Source organism: Megachile rotundata, chromosome 7 (genome assembly GCF_050947335.1).
Source record: "Megachile rotundata isolate GNS110a chromosome 7, iyMegRotu1, whole genome shotgun sequence".
Lineage (NCBI taxonomy): Eukaryota > Metazoa > Arthropoda > Insecta > Hymenoptera > Megachilidae > Megachile > Megachile rotundata.
In genome coordinates, this window is record NC_134989.1 from 2,498,500 (window position 1) to 2,521,376 (window position 22,877).

The following is a 22,877-nucleotide window of genomic DNA, read 5'->3' on the forward strand; positions in this document are numbered from 1 at the left end:
TACATGCTAAATTATTTTTTATCCTTTATTCATTTATTTTTTCAATTTAAAAATGTATACCAGCATAGATCGTTTAGTGTGGAACAATTTTTCATGAACGACCTATTATTCCTACGCAGTGATACAAATCTATGCCAGAGTAACCAGATGTATTAATATTGCAAGTACAACATTGATTTTTACATAGTTGTACTGATATTTTAAATAATTAACTGATTCTTAAAATTATTGCTAAATTTTAGTTTAAGAAATACTTATACATGTATTTAAAATTATTCGTTGCTTCACTTCGCGTAATTCACTAAGGATTGTATTTTGTGCAAAAATAAAATGTTTTTCTTGTATATTAATTTACAGACAAATTTGTATAAATTGACTTTCATAATAAACTTGACAATCTTTATCGGAACGACCTGCACAATTTTAAAGTCAGGATATGTACGTTCTTTTCGTCGCCATTTTTACTTTTTGGAAGGCTATAAATTTGTTTTATCAATTTAGAAGAATTTAACGCTTAAACGTTATTTTATTGCCATTCTGTAATGTGAATTATAGTAATTTGAATTTTTGAAATGATGATGTAAAAATCATAAAGGAAATTAAAGTTCCGTTTTATTTGCGACACTCTGTGTATAGTAGTCTACAACTCCTATATTTGTTCTTGAAAATTATTTTATTATTTTATCTTATTTTTGTATACTAAAAAACATCGTTCAAAATAAAAAAGCAGCGAATTTACATATCACCCCTTTAATGGAATTGCATATTTCTTCGCATGAACTCATTCTTCATAGTATCCTTTTTGTACAACAGTATTAAAGTACATTATTAAGAACATCAGCAATTTATGACGTTTCAACAATCTTTTATGAAACACCTCACTTTTGAATAGAGAATATTTCAAGAACAGTTAATTTTTTAATACAAAAATGCATAGTTCGAATTAAAAATATATCGTACATTATAAAATCACGTCAAAAAAACGTTTAAAATATCTGCACTATTATGCAGTGATTCTCAAAAGTATTCGACATAAAATGTTTTTAAAATTGCATTTAAAATTGATAAAAATTACATCTTTTTATCTAGAATCATGACTAATCGTGATTTTAGAAGATAAAACACAATTTTTCCTCATTCTATTTGCATGTAGCTTTTAAGTACATTAGTCGATTTCACTAATATACTTATGTGTACGTTTAACTTAATTAAATCTTTAAAAAGTATATTCAATTTTATTTCTTTCTTTACTACTCTCAGGAATTGCAAACTGTTTAAAATAATGAATGCATATCATCTAGGAGATTTATCCCTCTAATTGTTAAAGTTGGTTGACATTGTTTACTGCAATTTTAAAAATATTATACCGTTTTAAGAGATATCTGAACGTTTTCATGAGTCATCTTATATGTTCTTTGATATTAAATGTATAGCTTTGTTCTAAAAATTTTCTTAAATAATAATGGAAAAGATAAATATTTAGGTGATCTTCTATAGCTGAGACATTCTAGATATATTACATTAATACTTTGCTTAAAGCAGTTTAGGTAATTTGTAGATTTGTTTAAGAAACATATAAGCAAAATATAGTGCCTATATAGGTAATATACAGGGTGTCCCGCAATTAGTGTAGGACCCGAAAAGGGGTGGTAGGTGGGGCGATTCTGAACAACTTTTTCCTTTGCCAAAATATTGGTTGAGGCTCCATTTTCGAGTTATTAGCAAAAAACACTGACCAATGAGAGCGTGCATAGACTGGGCGCGCGAAAGCGTGAGCGACAGCTTCGAATATGACGGCCGATCGTCGTCGTGAACAAACGTATTGATACCGTCGGTATAACGTCGGTATAACGTCGGTATAACGTCGGTATATCGTCGGTATAACAGGAAGCTATTAGGTAAAAGTTAAACCGAATAATGAATTAACATGTTAAGAATAATATTAAGTTCTTCGTAATTCGTGAATGGGAGATAAACCAATTAGTTGTTGTTTACCCAGACCAAGTATCTTGTATTTATTTTAAGTCTTCAAAAAGGAAAAAGAATAAATTCACGAAAATTCATTCTGTCGATTATTCTAATGAAGCAAATGAATAAATTCACGTTTCAAAACGAATGAGTACCTTCCCTACGAAATGGGATAAAATTGGAATAAAATATCTAATGCAGTACCTCATTGAAGTGAAATGAATCAATTGCTGCGTACGTATAATTTTAAAAATACGGAAACAACTTAAATAAAACTTACCCATTGATTCATGAAAAAACTAGCTTCGATAAAAAATATTTGTGTCACCGGGTAGATCCACCGATCAGAGCATCAACAGCTGATATCCTGGCAGGGTCAATGAACTCTCAATTTATTTCACTGTCTCTTTCTAATAATTGCACAACATAAGCACGACCGGTAAACGGACCGAATAAAAACGCGTGAACGATTATTCATAGATATGTATGTTTAACGATACGCTATATTCTCATTATAAGGTATCCGAATTGAGGAATCGATATTATATTGTATTTTATTAGAAGACATTGTTAGAATGGCCACGGATCGCGGTTTCGTTCTCGATCGCGAGGCATACGTCGCGAACGGTTGCTATGCAACGATGATCTGTTGAACGACTGCGGCGTCGATCGACAGTCATCGTTTATTGTCGAAAGATACGTGTTGAAATAAAGTGTATCGTTGTTTTTAATAAAAAATTCTGTTTTCTTGCTTTCAAGATAATATAGTTTAAATTATTTATGAATATTCGTTTATGTGTTTTCATTCGTCGTATTTATGTGCTGAACTCACAGTGAAAATTAGTGAAAATTAGTGAAAAATGACAGAAAAAAGTGATAATGAAAACTAATAATGAGAGATGACAGTGATAGGTGACAGTGAAGTTTCTTGAGAGTTTTTTCAGAGTTTCTATTATTTATGAGAACAGTAGGGATCGGTGGATTGGCCCAGTGACAGAGATGCATTTTCATCGTGATTATTTGCGGTTCAATGGGTGAGTTACATTTAAATTTATTAATTATTCAATTCAAATTTTTATTTGTTGAATAGAAAAGTTATTTACTTTTTAAAAATGAGAATTTGTTCTTTTTCATCATCACAATATCGAACGAAAATAATTTTCCATATTTTATCTGTTATTTCTTTGCCATAACGAATAAACGTATCGAATAAATTCGATTTACTTTGATTACGTGAGTAGAGACTAATTTTGTTATTTTTTATTCATGAATAAATGATAATTCAAAAATAATCCAGATTTTTTTATTCATTATTTAATGTAACTTTCATCTAACAGCTTTCTATTATACCGACGTTATTCCGACGTTATACCGTCGTTATACCGACATTATCGATACATTTGTTCACGACGACGATCGGCCGTCATATTCGAAGCTTTTGCTCACGCTTTCGCGCACCCGGTCTATGCGCGCTCTCATTGGTCAGTGTTTTTTGCTAATAACTCGAAAATGGAGCCTCAACCAATATTTTGGCAAAGGAAAAAGTTGTTCAGAATCGCCCCACCTACCACCCCTTTTCGGGTCCTACACTAATTGCGGGACACCCTGTATACATTACTTTGACTTCACTTGGTTTTCTAATATATTAACACCTGATATGAACATTGTTACTTTTGATGCTGCTGTAAAAAAAAAAGTATATAGAAAAAAATAACATTTTTTGATTCTAAGAAGACTTTCCTTTCTTGATTTCGCGCTTCCATTACAATTGAAACTATTTTTAACTCTTAACAGTCACACTTCGTCAGAATAACATATCTGGCACAATAGAATGTGTAACACCCCAGTAACTAAACTTGTTTCTTACAAAAAAGCTACTGATTATTTTAATTTTAAAAATATTATAACTAAACTTTGAAAGTTGTTTTAACACGTATCAAAGCTGATTTCAATAAATTTAAACGTTCAATATATAAACAATTAAGAAACGTGAGAGACTTGAAAAAATTATGGTTTTCACAGAAAAATTCAAAACTTTTTTCAATTTGAATATAAAGAGCTAAAATTTTAGTTGAACACTTTTGAGATATAACAGTTTGAGAAAAAAAAAATAAAATTACCGGGGTTTCAAAGAAAGTATTTATTCAGGATTTTCAGGATATAAAATGGCTAAAATTAAAGCTAAATTGGTGGGGGTCGTTTCACACCACAGTGTGACTGTTTAAAGGTTAATTATTAAAAATTATAGACATTATAGGTCGCCATTTTCAGACTTTGGACCTTATGAACATTGTATTTTAAACCACAAAAAATATGAGAACTAACTACTTACCCACCTCCTTATTAATAACATTGGTTAATAAAATACAATATTAGAAATTGCATCACTATATACAACACTATAATAACATAAAATGTCATAACATTATAGTGTTGTATATAGTGATGCAATTCCTAAACAATACAATAGTAATTTACCTCATTATGACGATATATGTACTATTCATATAAATAATAGAAGTAAAATAATGGTATCCGAAATTAAACAGAAACAAGATTAAAACAATATTATATATAAAGTTACAATGTTATTAATACACATTTCTGTAATGTTATTATAGCTTACTTAATTATAGCAGAGTTAATTTAATGCAATTTAATTTATCTGATGATGAGGATTGATTTCTTATTACTATTAAGTGCTTTAATAAAGAACTAATTTTTTATTATTCTTACGTACCTTATTAAAAGACTGATTCTTTCTGTTCTTATGTAAAAGTCCTTAATAAAGTAAATAGTTCATTGTGATGGAAAAATTTGAATGCTTTCATTTAACATCTCCTATATGTTTATTTTTTTACTAATAATTACATTAATGAAATCATATAATGTCGTTTGATATAAGTATCTAGAAAATTAAAAATGAATGAATGAATTCATTCATTCATTAACCATATGAATGAATTCATTCATTAACCATAAATTTGTTAATTTAGAATAAAAATTGATCTTTTACATAATTATAATAAATCGTTCCGTCTGTCAAAAATTTTTAAACTTGAAAAGAAAACACAAAAGAAAGGTTCTTGTTTTAAAATCAATTTTATGTACTTGACTTAGTAAATAGTTCATTGTAGTTAGTAATTCATGTAAGATTTAATGAATTTTTTGTTCAAATAGTTCGAAAAATTTGATAAACGTCTCAGTGAGTGTTCATTACAATGATATTCTAAGAAATATATATACAGAAGTAATTCTGTAATCTACATTACATTTATTTTTACGCAGACATCTACGCATATCATTCTAACTATTACGTACAATAATACTGTATTATAATTGTTAAATTTCGCACATTTCCCACGAAAATTGTCTTCTAATAGTTTTACAAAAAACATAATATTCACTTTTAATAACATACAAAGAATTAAGAAAAAAGTTATACTTAAGTTTTTGTCACATCAACAAAGATAAACAGCAAATACAGAAAAAGGGGGGTAAACAATTGTAAATTATTCTTCTGTGTACCCAGCATAAAGTAGTTACAATATTCTTCGTATCAGGTGCCAACATATACAAAAGAAAAAAAAAGTGTTTGCCACTTACGGGTGCTGGAAAAGCGATCGAGAATTGTACGGCTACCTCGGTGACCGGCTGATGCACTTGCTTGCACAGCTGCCTACTGTGGCTAGCAGTTCCGCTGCACTTGCGGCCCATTCCCTGAATTCTCCTAAATTCTGGCCTCACGCACGCACACCAGCCGCGACGTCCCGCTTCAGAGATCGCAATTTAACTCTGTCACAGTTCACTTCGGACAAAGAGCTTCCCCGGTTTCGAATAGTGAGAAGATACGTTCGAACCGCAACGCGACGACGTGTCGACAAGAAAGAGACAATTGGCCCGATCTCTCGAAAGTGAGTCAGGGGTGGTCTAAAATGTGCTACAACTTTGCAAGAACCGTAACAGCGCCGCGATTCACCTCGACACAATCGATTCTCGACTTTGGTCGCGAGCACGGAAGTCACGCGCAGCTAGAACACTCTCTTATCAAGCCCCTCTGACTAGACAGATTTTACGCTGGGCACACACTCACTGGCAATTAGTTCGACGATCACCACTCGAGATTCAAGCGGTCGAGTGCCCTCGAGACGGTCGATTCGGGGCTTATCGTTTAGCGAATAGACGCGAATTGCATTCAGACCGTGGCATCGATGAATCCCGCACTCCGTTTCTGTTCGAAAGAACTCCGACTATCGCGAATCGATTCGTTGCCACGAAAATCACTGTTCGAATTTGGTGTTGAGTTTCTCGCGGGAATACTTAGTCGATTTCGATCACGCACGCGATATAAATCGCGTTTCGCTACTAGCGTGAAGAAAAAATATAAAGTTATGAATCAACGGTGAGAACTGTGTATTCGAGACACTTTTTTGAAAACGATCATCGATTAACCGCAAACGGTGCGGAAACACGAACAACCGTGTTGTGTGGCGTCGCATCACTGAGGCGCGAAGTTAGACGTGACAGGTGCAGGAACGAATGAAGAAAGATTGCGCGCGCACCTTGACGATACGACACGGCTTGCGGCTCGCGTGAAACTGCCGGCCGCGCGTTAATGCGATACCCGACCGCCCCTTTCGAGTCGAGAATCTCGCGCAGGTACCGTCCCTTACTTACCCCCACCATTCACCGCCATTGCTTTGCACCCTCGCCACTTTCGACCTTTCGATGCGCATCCCCTTTTCGAACTTATCCCAGACCTGGATCGGTGTAATCGAAACCCTTCCTTTTGTGTCACATGTAAAGCCTTTCCGTCCTCGCTATTAACGTACCCATTTCGTTCACTGTTTTATGAAATTACCGATTTCCTTCGACTTTCTTTCTTGAATTTAACAGTTTCACAGATACGGTGTCTTATTCACACTCTTAACTACTTCCGCTGGATATAGGGTAGATGTAAGGTAAATGTTCTTATACTCAATCGATTAAAGGAGCAGTTAAGACTACAACTTCGCTTATATTTAGATAGTGAATTAGATTTGTACGTTTATGGACGCTTAATAACCGCTTATATTTAAATTGAAACTAAACTACAAAAATAAATAAGTAATGGCTAACACGTGAATGAACGTATATAATGATTTTTTGATCTCAACGAATGTTAACATACATTTTTACAAAAGCTTCTTAATAGTTTTTGAAATTTGAAATGAATTTTAAATCTATTAATTTCATGGGTTCCGTAAAAGCTGGTGCATATTAATTAATATTTGAAAATATACGTATCATTCAGTAAATGAACAATTTATAACAATTTTTTTATTCATTACTTTATTCATTATTTTCGTAAATATTAAATATGTATTAATTTAATTGTTTTCTTATTTAACGAAAAAATCAAGGTGAGAGTATTTTAATCTATTATAATGTTTTAAAGGTTTTCAGTGTCTTTTTTTTTCTTTTTCTTAGGAAAGTATTCTGAAGAATTCTGGAGAACATTCTGAAAAATTTATGATTATAATATAAGAAAAATTAAATATACATTATAAAATTTAGACTATATTATTGCGAATTTAAGAATAATAATTATGTAGTAGAAATATATTTTTGTATATTTATTATTAACATAAATGTGTGGAATATAAAACACATGTACTTTAATGATATTTACTGATTAGCCAGATTTATATTATAATATGCTAGCGGAAAAACGCAATATTTACTTTCAATAAAAAATAAGATTAATTTGAACTCTACACTATAAAAAACCTGAAAAAGAATTTTACTACTTAAAGGAGGATATAACATTTATGAACTACAACTTGTCATAAAACAATCTAAAATATTGAGTTGTAATGAAATTTAAAAACGTTAAATCTTGGAGTATTGTGCAATAATACTTTATGCGCGATATGAGCAATGAATTGCAGAAATTTATAATTATATCTGTCTATAGCTAATCCTTTTGCTAATACGTTTTTATTACTTTAAATGTTGAGAATAAGCAGAAATGTTAATATTAAAAAACTTCTCATTCAATTATTACTTACCGATACTTACTTTAACAATACATTTATCTTATCATTTATGACATCTATAGCATTTTTTTACAAATACTCCAAAAATCGTAGTATACTTTCTATCCCAAAGGTAATTGGAATTGTTAAGTAAAATACGAACTACTCATTTATTTATCAATACCAATTGTTACCAGTTCAAAATAAGTAGTCGCTACGAAACTTGAAAGAAACGTCACGTGGTGACAAATCAAATGTGGTGCTTGCGGGATGAGATTAATATAGTTTGCAGTCAAGTAGTTTTGCAGTTTTTTTCTTTGATCCCTTTTTTCTTTGATCGTTAGTTTTCAGCACCACAAAAATTGTGACAAAGCACAAAACACACCTCATATAAACCACTGCAAGTGAACAAACAATCGTACAAAAACACAGATGTTATTTACAGTTATCTCAATATACAGAAAAATTTTGTTTTTGCACCATGAGTTCATCGACAAAAATAACTGTAGATATAGAAATTCTCAATATTATATCCATTACATTAGAACGAATGCAGACAATGTGGGATAATGTATACAGTCACTAATAGTTTAACTAGGTAACTGTGGAATTTAATTTCAAAAATTCCTCAAGGGAATCCCTCAAGCAATGACGAGTATACACATCAAACCCAGTTAACTAGTTAAGGACCACTGTTGCATAATTTATGGAATGGAAGCGTTTATTGCCGAAATCAGAGAATAAAAACTGTAGTTATCATATTGAAAATATTTGAGAATAATAAAACAAGTAACATTACGTAATTGTACACACAAATTAAGACAATATGTTAATTTAGCTATTTCGCATATCTGAAATAAAGTAGATGTTTTGAAACAGTATTTTGCAAAGTTCAGCTCATTTCAGAATAATATCTCCTTATATATCTTTTATCTGCAATACTTTACTTCACTTCATTATCAAGTATTAACTTTTTAGGTGAATAATTTTACTAATTTAGTAATTTGTATAAATTAGTATTATCCTTCCTTAATCAGACACTAACAAAATGTAGAAACATTGTAATGGAACACCTTAACCTTCGTTATGTATTTGATAACATACTTTTTTCATGTAACTTTTTCTCGAAAACGTTGGACTATATGTTATACATATACATACACTTATACTATGAGTTTTTATAATTCTTATTAATTAAAAACGTACAAAAATCATTTACTAATACGTTATGATTATGTAAATGCTTAACGCTATCGATATCGAACGCTTTGCACAATTACTACTATTTAATTAATATTAACTAGAACCTTAATTTTCCTTGTACATTTTGATTTTTATAGGAAATTGTTTAAAATATCAATTATTTTCCCGGAAAATGGGGTAAGAGCGTAACTTGAAGTTAAATACTTTGAAACTTTATTTCATGTGCAATGAGGCAAGAGCAGAATTATTAACAAATCTGCTATAAAATACTTTTTACTGCATTATGTAAGTACTCTATACTGCAAACAAGTACTCTTAGCAGAAATATAAAAGGAGATATAGTGAAACAAAACAAGGAAGCAAACATACTAAATGGAGAAATTTCTCTGATATTATAATAAAAATAGCCTATATACGTACTTGCCCGTTTACGAACTTACCCCACTTCACCTTAGTGAAAATATAAGTATACTTGAAACAAATATATCTATTATATTTTATTACATGAAGAAAGTATTATGTAATACTTTGTACTTTTTTAGGAAAGAGATTGATCATTTTATAGGGATCATCATCCTGTATTGTCTTTAGCAATAACAAATATGCTTTAAATTGATCGAATCCAGTAAATGTTCGACGATAATTTGTCCTACTAAAATTCTATTAATAGTATTTTTTTTATAATAATAATTAGTAATGTTCCACTTAAATAGTGAAACTCGCGAACTTTGCCCTCGCAGTTAACAGAGTTTGTTTCAAAAGTAATTTTTATTGAAATCGATGCTCAATTATTCGTGAAAGACAATTGGAATTTTTAAAGATTAACTATCGAAGTCGTTAAGAATAAGATCAATAACAGGGATTAGTTTAAACGGCAAAAATTATTTATAGCAGTGTGACATTTCCTGATTTCGCGGAAAATCCCGATTTTTCCCACAAATAAAGATTATACTATTCGATGCAGACTCGCAAAACCATTAATCTGATAGCTCACATATATTCAAATTGCTTTTTTTAAAGACCATTTATTGGTCGTTAAAAAATTGCTTTGCATTGAGATTGATGGAGCTGAAAAATGCAATCCATCCTGAGACCACTTTTTCAGGACCATATAAAAAATCGACTTTCCACAACTCTCTACATCGGCATTTTTTCATGAACCCCGATTGTCACTGTGTGACTTGGAGTTTTTTCAAAAGTTCATAGGACTTATCCGTCTTATTATATGTATAAATACCGTTCTCGGAACTTGTCGGTCGTTCCTTTGAAAATGCTGAAACGGTCCATTTGTAACGTCCCTAGAACCTAAGTTTAGTTAGTTACAAGCGCTAAAAGGTAAAGAGCGGTTTTTACCCCTAAACGACTCGATTTTACGAATAAAGATTGTGGGATTCGTGTGGTGTGCGTTTAAGGAGTGAAATCCACAGGTCAATATCTTTCAACAATTAAATTTATTCAGTAAACGATAAGAAATGAAACTAACAAACAACAATAACAACAAAATAAAGAAAGTATATAAATTATAAATGATTGATTAGTATAAAGAACTAAATAGATCTTAAAATAATAATAATGATAGAAATAATAGAAATTGATAAATTAAACAATGTGTAGTATGAGACTCGCTGGTCAGTACTTTATGTTGGACCGTATCTAATTCTGATCTCTGATAAAGTTAACTCCGCTTTTACACGTATTCGATTCTCGTGTTCGAAGGTATCGCAATGACAAAGTTTTTCTCAATATTAATTAATATTAGCGCTTTATAATCTACCGCTGCGAGGAATTCGACCTAAGTGAGATTCTCTAAACGCACCTAAATACGCTTTCGCAAAAATTAGACAGATTTATCTATTATCTAACGCGGTGTAATCGATTACGGAAATGACGCTAAGTGAGAACAGTATTCTTGTATTAATTCAAGTGACCAAAATTTATCTGAATCCAATTGAATTTTTATTCGGAACAATTACTCTTATGATTTGACTCGACAACTAATTGTTCATGACCCTTTTTGTCAGAGCGCATACTGACACCCAAAACCAGATCGCTTAATTGGGGAGCCCGTTGTTCACTAGCTGCTAAACAACCCAACGATCCAGAGTCAGATGAACAATATACGTCCAACAGGGTAGCAAATTAAAGTGACTCTACTTGTAAGTCGTGATTACTTAACTGCCACCCAAAAAACACGGGCTTCGGAGACCAAGCCGCTCAAATGGGGAGCCTGCGTTAGCTAGCTACGATACTACCCAGAGCGAGCTCCGAGAATCTGAAGGCAAGTTAGTAATTCGACAGAAAATTAAGTATGAGTAGCTGAGAACACTCGGTTTGATGTCTTAGCCTTTCTTGGGGCTAAGCATAGCACTCTCCTGACGGAGTTTCGGATACAAGACCGCTTGAACGGGGAGCCCGCTGTTCGCTAGCTGCTAAAACAACCCAGCGATCGAGTATCCAAATGGCATATGCCCGCTTGCCAATCGAGAACTTAGAATCTTTTTGGTTCGTACAGCGAAAATTGTTCCGAGTATACTTATTACTGAGACTTGTGAATAGATCGATTTCGAAAACTGTTCTGCTTTTAGACGGGTTTCGCTCGCCCTTTTATACTCGCAAGTTCGCCGAATTCCTGGAATTTCTGTGACGTCAGAATATCTAAATTTTCATATAAATTCGTTATTATACATTAATTATAAAATTGAACGGTTTAATTATATTTTAAATATCGCTCTTTAATTTCTGGCTAACAATTTGATATTAAGATGGTACTCTAATGGCGTTTTAACGAAAAATACATTTTCTGTCCTTCTCTATCAGAGGCGAGTCTATTTCGATTTACAGCTTTCTAGTTCAAGGAAATAATTTTGGTTCCGGCCATGAGTAGTTTAACACTGGTTGATTTTACGTATATAAATTGATTTAATTAATTAATTAATTTAATGTCCAAAAATGCCGAAAATAGAAATAGTATCGCTATCCTTTTCTAGGATTAGCGCTGATCTCAAGGATTTCGGGCGAGTATCGCGGCACGTAGGCACATCATAGCGTAACGGAATTTTCTCGTACAAACTATTTATTAGAAAATAAAATAAAATAATACATAATTTTGTTTTAATGATTCAAACTTAATGTTCAATTATTTTCGCGGAAAATATTACCTACTGTAAATCAAAATTATAAGATAATTAATGTAAATGATAATATATATATATTATGATTACCGACTGTCGAATTTGATAGATCGATAATCGATATCTGACATACTGTCGGTAATTGGCAACTACAGTCGATAATTGATTATTCTAGTCAGTGGGTCCAAGATTGTCGTGATGTTGAACCAAAAAAAAAATTCTTCCCGGGGACGTTACACATTGATTTGATAACCTAAAAGGTATTGGAACATTTCAGAAAGTATTGCTTAAATTTCATATAAAAGATGAACAAATTGAGTATCAAAATAAAAAGAGTTGAAAACAATATTTCTTATATGCGCTTATAAAATGTAAGTAAAATAGTTTTATCGTGCAGAGCGAAAATGATGAAAATAACTATATTGTATTGTTTGTGATGTAGTAGGCGAAGATCCAATAGCATTAAATGTATCGGCACTTCAGTAATGATATAATTGAGTCACTTGTTTTGAAAGTGCAGAATGTCAATCTTTAAAAAAAAAATTGAAGATAATAGCAACAATAAATAAAACTTAATATATGTATTTTTATTTGTAAGTAATCTATAGTCAAAATAATTCGAACTCCCTAATACTTGGGCAATGAAAGTTTAGGTGTTTGATGGTACCCGAAAGATCTTGAAAGTAGTGCAAACCTACCTTAGGTTAAAATTATTTTTAGTCGAACATATTACGCTACAATTCCGTAAATTTTTACAATACTAACAACACTGTACAAAACTACAAATTATATAATATTGGTAAGATAAGTAACATCAATATGAGTGAGGATGTGCTGTAAACTTGTCTAGATATTATTACTGATTTCTATTATTAGCTTGTAAATAAGTTCCAGTGCAGTTTCTAATTAATAGTCAACAAAGTTGACATAGTTTTTATTTTAGTATTAGAGCAAGAAATCTCTCAACAATTTCACTGTTATTTAAAAGTTAATTACGAATTGTGGTTTATTTTATTAAACAGAAAAAATATTTATTTTAGAATTACTACAACGAAAATTATAGCTGTGATGCATCTCAAAGTGAAACGGATAAGTAATAATACGAGAATAAAAATACTCTTCTGAGTAATAATACCATTCCAATAAGATCCCCATTTCCAAGGAATTTCGTGACTTTTATTATGCTTATAGAAATAATATCCGTGGAAATTGGTAATAAAAGAAAGTATTTTGGAGTCAAGATCTGAATATGAAAATAATTCAAAATTAAATTAGAATAATTCATTAATTTTGAAAGTGAGACAAGTTTATTTGGGTATAATAAAATTTTATTTTGTTTTATTTAGCCAGCATTTTAAACACTATCAGATAATAAAAATATATTATCTAACACAATAAAATATAAAAAATTTGTCTATTGGTCCTTATAAATATTTTAAAATTTATTGTAGTGAAAACCCTTAAATATTTCTCAAGAATGCAAAATGGTCTTGCCCTATTTTCAGTATAAAAGGCTCATTTATTAAACAGGGAACGTAAGGATGCACAACAAACGATTTGCCGCTTGCTAGAAGACTGACTGATCGTCGTTGCAGACGACACCGGGTGGCTTGTTTTATTCATTTGTACGAACTTCGGTTATCCATTTTTTTTGTTTCTGCAATACTAAAGTATTCTATGGAATATCCCTACAGCGTAAATCCACTATATTGCAAAAACTCGTTTTCGCTCATTGCTTGGCGATGTCCTCCGGACCCCTCGTTAGTCACCTTTTGGCATTTTCGACAATTTTTCAACGAGGGTTTCGAAGGTGCTGAGTCAAAATTTCACATCGCCAGAGTTGTGTCTGACCTCCTTCTATACGATAGTTTGTATATGCCAGTCAGCTCACAGGGTTATATAGTATTTTGATGTATTTTAAAACAGAAAAAACCTACAAATAAAACTAGTAAGGAAAAATAACATTTCATATAGATATGGAATATTTCAGAATTTCATATTGACTGTAATCAGTTCTGTTATGACAAAATCTTTTCATTTTCGTTAAAATATTCATATATCATTAATCATGAGCAATTATGAATTATATATATTTTAGTAGAAGTAAATAGTTTGCTGGCCAAAATTAACGCACCACTTTCCTTAGCCGTTTCTTTCTTTACGTTCTGTTGGAGGTAGGTCTTTGAAATTTTGAGGATAGGTGGGCCCATGGGTTATCTCAATGCTCCAGGAGTGCCATTGTTGCCTGCCACCCCCTTGCGGTATCGGCGACCCCTTGAATGCTAGAGGGTCGAAAAACCGGAAAAAAGGCTCTAAATTTGACAGAAAAAAAGAAAAAATCCGAAATTTTTTTACAGAATGAGGTTCTTTAGGTTGCGGCCTTTCCGAAAATGCCCGGCTCAACCGCCTGCGACACCCCCAACTCCCTTCATAATTTTCCGCCCCTCCCAAAGGGGCGGTTTTTTCGATTTTGCTCAAACTTTTAGCGAAGCTTCCTCTCGACGCCAGTTATACCTGGTAAAAGCTTGGTCGCGTTTGCACCATCTCCTTGGTCGCTACACGCTGTCAAAAAATCACCTCTTACTGTTTTTTCACTTTTTTCACAGTTAAAAGTCAATTTTGGACCTGCAGTTCATGGAAAAATTTGTTTCCGTGCCAACGGTATTGTTTTTGTTGATGGTTTGGGCCTGGTGTAAAACCAACCCCCGCTGAGGGATCTTCCAATCCTCTCAATCCACCCCCGGGGGTGGGCGGGTAAATTGGGTGCATGCGATCGATTAAGGGATCATTGGAGCATTTCTGTACAAATTTTCAAGTCGATTACTCGAATCGTTCTCACGCGATATGCTAAAAAGTGGAAATTTTGAGATTTTCAACTCCAAGTTCACCTAGCAGCCACGACTTATTGGAGGCAATTGGCATTCCGCGGATTGGCCTTTCACGAAGTTTGAACCCTCCTCTCTTCCATCTCAAAAGGTGCAATCGCTCATATGATCCGTATAGCTTCCATATTATTGCAAAATATGGCAAGTATATGTATTTAATATTATAATTTCGTATAGCGAACGACTCTATCTAAAGAACAAAATAGACTTTATCGCATAATAATAGAACTCAATAAGTTAAATAATATATAAGCTGTGAATGTAAAATGAATCTAACAGAAATGCAATTCGCTAGTTAATAATTTTGGAACCTAGTGATAACATTTAAATTCCGCGCCGAATGCGCGTGGGGTCTCCGGTCGAAGCTCTCCCACTCCTTATCCTGTACGTTGCGCGGCAAAGAAAGATATGATTTCGAACAGCGATCACGAAAAGCGTGTGTTGAGCAGTTGCGAATTCGGACCAGTGCGTTGGTTTTTCTTCTCTATGCATTATTTTCATTTTTTTTTCTTGTTGTAATCAAATATTACCACATTAGAGTTTCAATGAATCTTACCTAAGTTTGATTCTCTTTCTAGGCTAACTTAAATACACTTTTACAAAATTAAAAAGTTCTGGAATTTTACTCGGTCATCTAACGTGTGAGTAGTTGACTACTAGTACGCTATGCAAGATACGCTTGTATAGAACAATATTCTTTTATTAATTAAAAATTCTAAAATTTATGTGAAATTAATAAATTAATTTATTACGGATCAGTTACTCTTCAATTTGACTCGACAACTAATATGTCCATGGCCCTTTTAGTTAAGCATACATTGACACCTAAAACAAGATCGCTTAATTGGGGAGTCTGTTGTCTACTGGCTACTAAGCGATCCAGCGATCAAGTAACCAAATGGCGTATACACGTTGCCTAATCAGGAACTAAGAATCTTTTTAACTCTTACCACCGAAAATTGCTCCGGGTTATACTTCTTTGGAGATCCAACTTATCCGACTTTGAAAACTGTTCTACACCCTACGCGGGTTTCGCTCGCCCTTTTATACCCCAAAAATTCCGCAGTTCGCCTTTTCCTTTTTAAGACTATGTAAATCTACCCCTATGTTAAATGTATATAATTTTACGTATAATTTCTCAATTATTTATTTGCTGTATTATTTACAATACTTTTACAATTTACTATTTATTCAAAACGATAAAATAATACACGAATCTGATTACTAATAATTTAACTCAACATTTCATTGATTGGTTTTGTATATTCTGATTGATATAATAATTATTCAATAATTTTAATACATATTTGTAAATTACAGATTATGTACATAAGCGACAGTTTAACTAAAGTTTTATGATAAATCATTGTTTCAACAACGCGGTCTATAAATAAAAAGAGAATCACGGTCAATAAATAAAAAGAGAATCACGGTCAATAAATAAAAATATAATAGTATATAATAAGAAAAATAAAATTCACATCAAATTTTTTCTTATCCATAACTCACAGGGATGTTACATATTCATATAACTTTTCTACAAAAATTAACGCTACCACACCGATTTTACATTTTGCATCTTTCAAACAGACCGCGAACTTCATGAAAGTTTTAGGACCGCAAACGTCGCAAGGTTAATTCCGACATACAGCAACGCAGGCGTTTAAAGGACTCGCAATAAAAGACAAATAACTTATAGTGGCAGACAAAAGACAGTTTAATATAACTAAGAGTGTACATAAACATTTGTAACTTCTACAATAGATATTTTGTAATGAGCTTATAATATTATAGGGTATTCTTTCATTTTATTTGATATAATTATTCTTTTAAATGTACTGCTGTATTTACATTTTACATAACTAATTCAGTTCTGAAAATGGTACAATGGACAAAATTAAGTTAAACATTTGGTAAATAATAATAACATTACAAAAAAGCAAGTGTATATTGACAGTTCTTTCATTTCATATGTATTAATTTAAATAATTTTAGGACTTGATTTACACAGTACAGTAATGGATATTAAGCAATTAATAGCTAAAGCTAGACAAAATGTATGAATGTTTAAAGATATTAGAAACATTAGATTTAAGAAAATATGTTGAACACTGTTAATAGTTTAGACAAATATAATACACTAATTGTAAGAGCAATTTTATATGTATATCTATTATATATGTATATAACTTTATATAACCTTATATATCTGATAAGATGATAATCCACTAAATAAACGAAGATTCTTGCTTTCATTTGAAACAGCAAAACAAAATTAAAACATATAATATACATGGACGAATGGTTAAAAGAAGATTAAATAATGAAAAAGAAGAAAAAAAGGCTCTAAAATTTATAGTCAAAGGAAATCTTTTATGTGCTTTAAAAATCATACGACTCATCTGCCTTTGATTAAACAGTTCATAAGCAAATTGTTATAGTTTTCGGCGTTATATTTTGATCAATTGATTGATTTATTGGTTGATTGACTTTGTTAGAGCATCAATTGTTTCATTTTAAAATAAAAGAAAACTAATATCGTATAAACTGTTAAATTACCGTAATTTGCAAAACGTTACACGTAACATTAAATGAAACTTGATAACGATTTTCGGCTTTTTTTTGTAAAAACGTATGAAACGTTGGACACAACTAACGAAGAAACGGCTGATGTTGATTACGTTAAATGACTAAACGTGTTTAAAGTTACATCTGAATATTTAAAGAAAAAAGGATTGACAAATTTAATCAGCAACCGCATCAGTTCGATTAAGAATCATGGACATGTTTTAGCTTTTTATTTTCATTTAAATATTTGCATTAATAGAAAATTAGATAAAAATCTGTATTATTTTCCAATAAGTAAACTGAAAAACTTAATCGACAGTATCCTAAAGAGGTTACAAGCTCTGATAGAAAAAAAAGAAAAACACATAAAATATTAAAAGTAGTATATGTGTTAATATCAATGATATAATTATAAAAGCATACAGCTAAATCTATTTTTATCTAGCTGATTTCATTACCTGTTCCATTCTCGATAATAAAACTTATACATCAAATTTCATGTTTGACCTTCTTGTTGTTCCTACTTGATATCACTTATTTATGATATGTTTATTACGTTTTAAATTATAACTCCCTTCTGTAAGGCTGTAGCGGTATTTATATCGTTTAAGTTTTACACTTTCCTTTGCCCGTTATTCTACTATAAAAATGAATTTTTATATTTTCGTAAAAATCTGGTTAGTAAAATTGAAAATATTGAACGTAGAAAATAATTGACGTTATAAATCTTTAATTTACTGTGCATTAATCACATAGAAGTAACATTAAATGTTGTATATGTCTAGAACAAAATAAATGAAGGCAACAAATTGGAAACAAAAATATAATTTTATTTTATAAAAAATATGAAACTTAAAGCGGAAGAAACGGAACAGCATTAATAAAAATGATTAATGATTGCAGTGATCAGACGATAGATAAATGCATATGGCTCAAGAGTTGCTGGAGATAATTTTATTTTCTATCGTGATAACATCGTAACACATTCCATGAAAATAGTGAAGTTATTATTTGGAGGTATTTTATTTGGGCTAACAAGGTCACTCAATCTAAACATTATTGAAAATTGCTATGATTGCTACGAATGCTTATATTAGATGTAACAGAGGTTCTACATAATATTAAATATTAAATATAATTCATGAATTTTCTTCTTTTTAAGTGTTTACATAAATTTGGTATAATTTTATTTCAGTAGATTTAGTTGAGACAATTGTACTCGTCTAAATAAAATAATTTTAAGAAAAAAAATACGCCGACTTCGAAATGCACCAAAAAGTATAAAATAATTTCTATTTCCTAATGAAGTAATTTCTATTTCATTCAAACATACAATTACGTATCAGATATGAATGAAAACTATTTACTCGTTAGGTAGTATATTAAATACATTTCAACCATTTCGGAGGTGGCGCAAAATTAAAAGATTTTCTTGAACATGTCAACCTTTGGACAGCCGAACATAGGCAAAGCTTGTATAGCTATTTTTTTCTATATACATATAACTCGACAGCAATAGTTTTTCGCTAATATCACGAAAACTAAAGTTTTCCGTCAATTATGCATAAGGAAAAATTCGTTCAGAATCATGCCACTAATAACGTATTAGAAGGACATAAAAATCGTTCGAAGTTGGCTTCAAAAGTTAACAACAATTTCTGTAATATCTCGAAAACTAAAGCTTTCCGCGAAATTTGTATAGGAACAAAATTGTTCAAAATCATATCCATGATAAGATATTAAAATCGCACTAAAATCGAGAAAAGTTTATATCAAAAGTTGCCGGTTGTCTTGCAATAACAATACTTTGCAATTAAAAAATGAAAAATTTTGTTATAATGGTACCAATGCGGAGTCAGAACCTACCAGATACAAAATGTTTCGTTCCGATCGGTCCACCCAGCTAGGCGCAATTGGTGAACATACACAGAAAAAAAAAAGGAAAAGAAAAAAAAATATACTGATCGAATTGAATAACCTTGTTCCGAAGCGCTCGGAATATAATTAGCGTAATATTTATGGGTGTTTTGTCAAACCTTTACTCTTGCAATTTCAAACGGATCTTCAAGACCACATGGATGTCTCTACAGCTTGACATTCTTAACTATTGACAATAACCTTTTAACAGGCCAGAAAAGCACATCTTTATAACGCCAATATATCTTTCCTTAAAGAAGTTTATGTCCATAGTCCTAAACTGTGCACCCTTGCTGTGTGCAGTGTCTACGAAAATCCTTGCGTACTCGGCGGACCAGGCACCCTGACTCGGTCATTCAGCAGGCTCGCAATGTGTTTCATTACTTAGTTCTTTGAAGGACCCAAATCACTTAACTGTTTGGGTCACCTTATTAACGAAACGTTATTTACAACCCTGGAGTGAAGGCTAAAATCTTACAACCTCATTCGTCGAATCATCTCACCAATCACTGTCTTTTACAAATAACAATCTGTCCGGATTGGTCCCTTTTGGCAACGCCTTCACGTCCTGAACTTCTTCCTGTGCTTTCTTTTCTGGCTGCTTAGAAGCAACTAGTCAGTCTTAGATTAACTTTGTAACTATCAACTACATCAACACACACATCAGTATAATTAGTGGGATGATGATCTACATCCTTCATTGACCTGGACACACCAGTGTGGAGGACTCTGAGCCACTATATAAACTCTACTTTACAATAAAATTCTACTTCATAATATTAACTTTAGAAATATTCCACGACTGTAACAGGTTCTGGAAACGCCATGGGTCGACGAAGATTTACAACCTTCGTAAATAACTGTAAACAGTTTATATTTTACCCATCGCGCGTAACAAACCTCCTCCTTTTTCGAAGTCGGTTAATAAAACTAAACAGGTTGATGTAACTCAATATGACTTTACTTACAAAGTTATTCCGAAAAATTGTATATAAAAAATTTTTAATAGAAATTTTAATATAAATATTATATTAGAATAATTCTAATGTTTATAAGACTAACGGAAAATAAAGAATTAAGAATGATTTAATCCTTTATTCTTAAACATACTTAAATGGGTTTTGTTGTAACGAATAAACCTGCCTAACTACGGATTATATAAACTACATTCTTCATTACATTTTATCTACTTTATAAGCCTATTTTTAAATCTTATATAAATTCATAAGTCACTAATATTTTTTATATTTTGATAATGCTTATTTATTGTAATTAATAAAGGTGAATACTGAATTTTATTGTATAATCTCTTTATCGTATAACAAAAGTGACATAAGTTCAAACAGTATGTTTTCTAGAAAAATCAGAACACTGTCTTTTAAAATAATTAGATATTATTAAATTAATACATAAATTAAACAATACAGGGCGTCTCACAACTAGTGTAGGTCCCTGAAATGGACCTGGTAGCTAACGTAATTCCGAATAAGATTTCCCTTTGCAAAAATGGAATTTGAAGCTTCGTTTTTGAATTATTAAGAAAAAACATGGATCAATTAGAGCGCGAGAATTACGCAAGCTCACATGCGAAAGCGACAGCTTCGAGCCTAGTGGCTGAGCACACGTGATCCTCGCGCTCTGATTGGTCCGTGTTTTTCCATTCAAAAACGAAGCTTCAAACCCCATTTTTGCAAAGGCAAATCTTATTCAGAATTACGTCAGATATCCTACATTTCAGGGACCTACATTAGTTGCGAGACACGCTGTATATGATATGTATGTATAATATGTTTATGTATTTAATTACAAGTTTATTTGTCGTGATCATTAGTATTATTTTCGCAGTGTAGTAACTTATAGAATATAAAGTAATATTTTATTATAAGAACCGATGTTAACAATTTTTTAGTGCACAAACAACACACATACTCGCTCTGCAATTCTACAATTACGATTGAATGTAATTACTTATATCCTCAAAGACAAAAATTAATCATCGAACTTTCACAAAACATCATGCACCGAATATTTCAGGTATAGACTACACGAATCAAATATTTTAAACACACGTGGTTTTTTTTATTTGTTGACTTTATGTTTTCTTATTTGACTTTCGATAGTTTGGAATTTCGAAAAAGGTGCAGAATTTTGAATTTTTGGAACACGAAATTTTCTGGTATTTCGAGATTTTGACAAACTCATCCAAACTCAAACATAGTTTTTGCAATATTATCAAAGTGATAATCCAAAAATTGAGTTAATACTTTTAATTGTGTGGCGTCAATAATAAGTGGCCGCCACATCCTTGTGACATTTATATTTAGTCCAGAATTAAGAATATCCGTGTGAATGAAATGGGTAAATGAATTGTTTGCATGAAGGAGTCCGAATGAATGCTGCGTGATGTTGGCGAGAGAATGTTTGGATGATCGGTTCGAGTGTCACGTTCGAGTGTTCGAGTTCGAAGAGTGCCTGAGAAATACGCGTGTATCGTTGAGTGATTAGCTCAGAGTAAAAGCGATTCCGGTTTGGAAGAAGATAAAATGATTCCGAGATAGAATGCGTCAGAGTACATGGGGGTGAGAAATTTTTGAGTGCGTGAAAGTCAGTCAGTTACCGCATATCTGAATGAAGTCTGAAAGAGTTAAAGAATAAAATTAAGAGTCTTCTCTCTTCCCTTACACAACTCTACATCCCATAATAGTATTACTTTTGTCATAAAGATGATTTGACGGTTAGGCAAGAAAGATGGAAAGGCTAGGGAAAATGAAGGAGAGGGAAAAGTGCGGTTCCATCCGGGATCTGATAATTCGACTTGTTCGTAAGGCACCCTACTAGCAGATCCGTGCCTTAGGTACAGTGATTTTTTACAGGGAAGGATAAGAATTATTTATAGGAATCGGAAGGCTTGTCGAGTGTTAGCGAGAACATCAGTCTCGATCTTATTCGCCGTCTAATGGCGATGAGCATAGAAGCGAAACCGCCACAGATGCGATACTTATTTTTAAAGAATATTTCATAAGTGATGTATATAAGAAATTCAGCAATATATCATAAAATATACTTACATCGGATACTGACTAAAAATGGTATATTGAAAGTATAATTGTACTACCTTCGTGTAGTAACCGCGAGTAGTACCTACATGGTACAGCCATTTGTGCAATAATCAATAATAAAGTGCTTAT

The 22,877-nt window shown here is 31.8% G+C and overlaps 1 protein-coding gene and 1 long non-coding RNA gene across 5 annotated transcripts in view; both read right to left on the reverse strand.

Annotated features, from left to right (window-relative positions):
* Nucleotides 1-6,586, reverse strand: part of LOC143264825 (uncharacterized) — a 172,024-nt gene extending 165,438 nt beyond the window's left edge. For all 3 annotated transcript variants that reach the window (XR_013038784.1, XR_013038782.1, XR_013038783.1), the window contains exon 1: nucleotides 5,575-6,586. This is a non-coding gene — a long non-coding RNA (uncharacterized LOC143264825). The remainder of the gene's footprint in view (nucleotides 1-5,574) is intronic.
* The window catches only part of LOC100877819 (uncharacterized), a 688,459-nt gene that overhangs the window by 543,316 nt on the left and 122,266 nt on the right, over nucleotides 1-22,877 (reverse strand). The window lies entirely within an intron of this gene.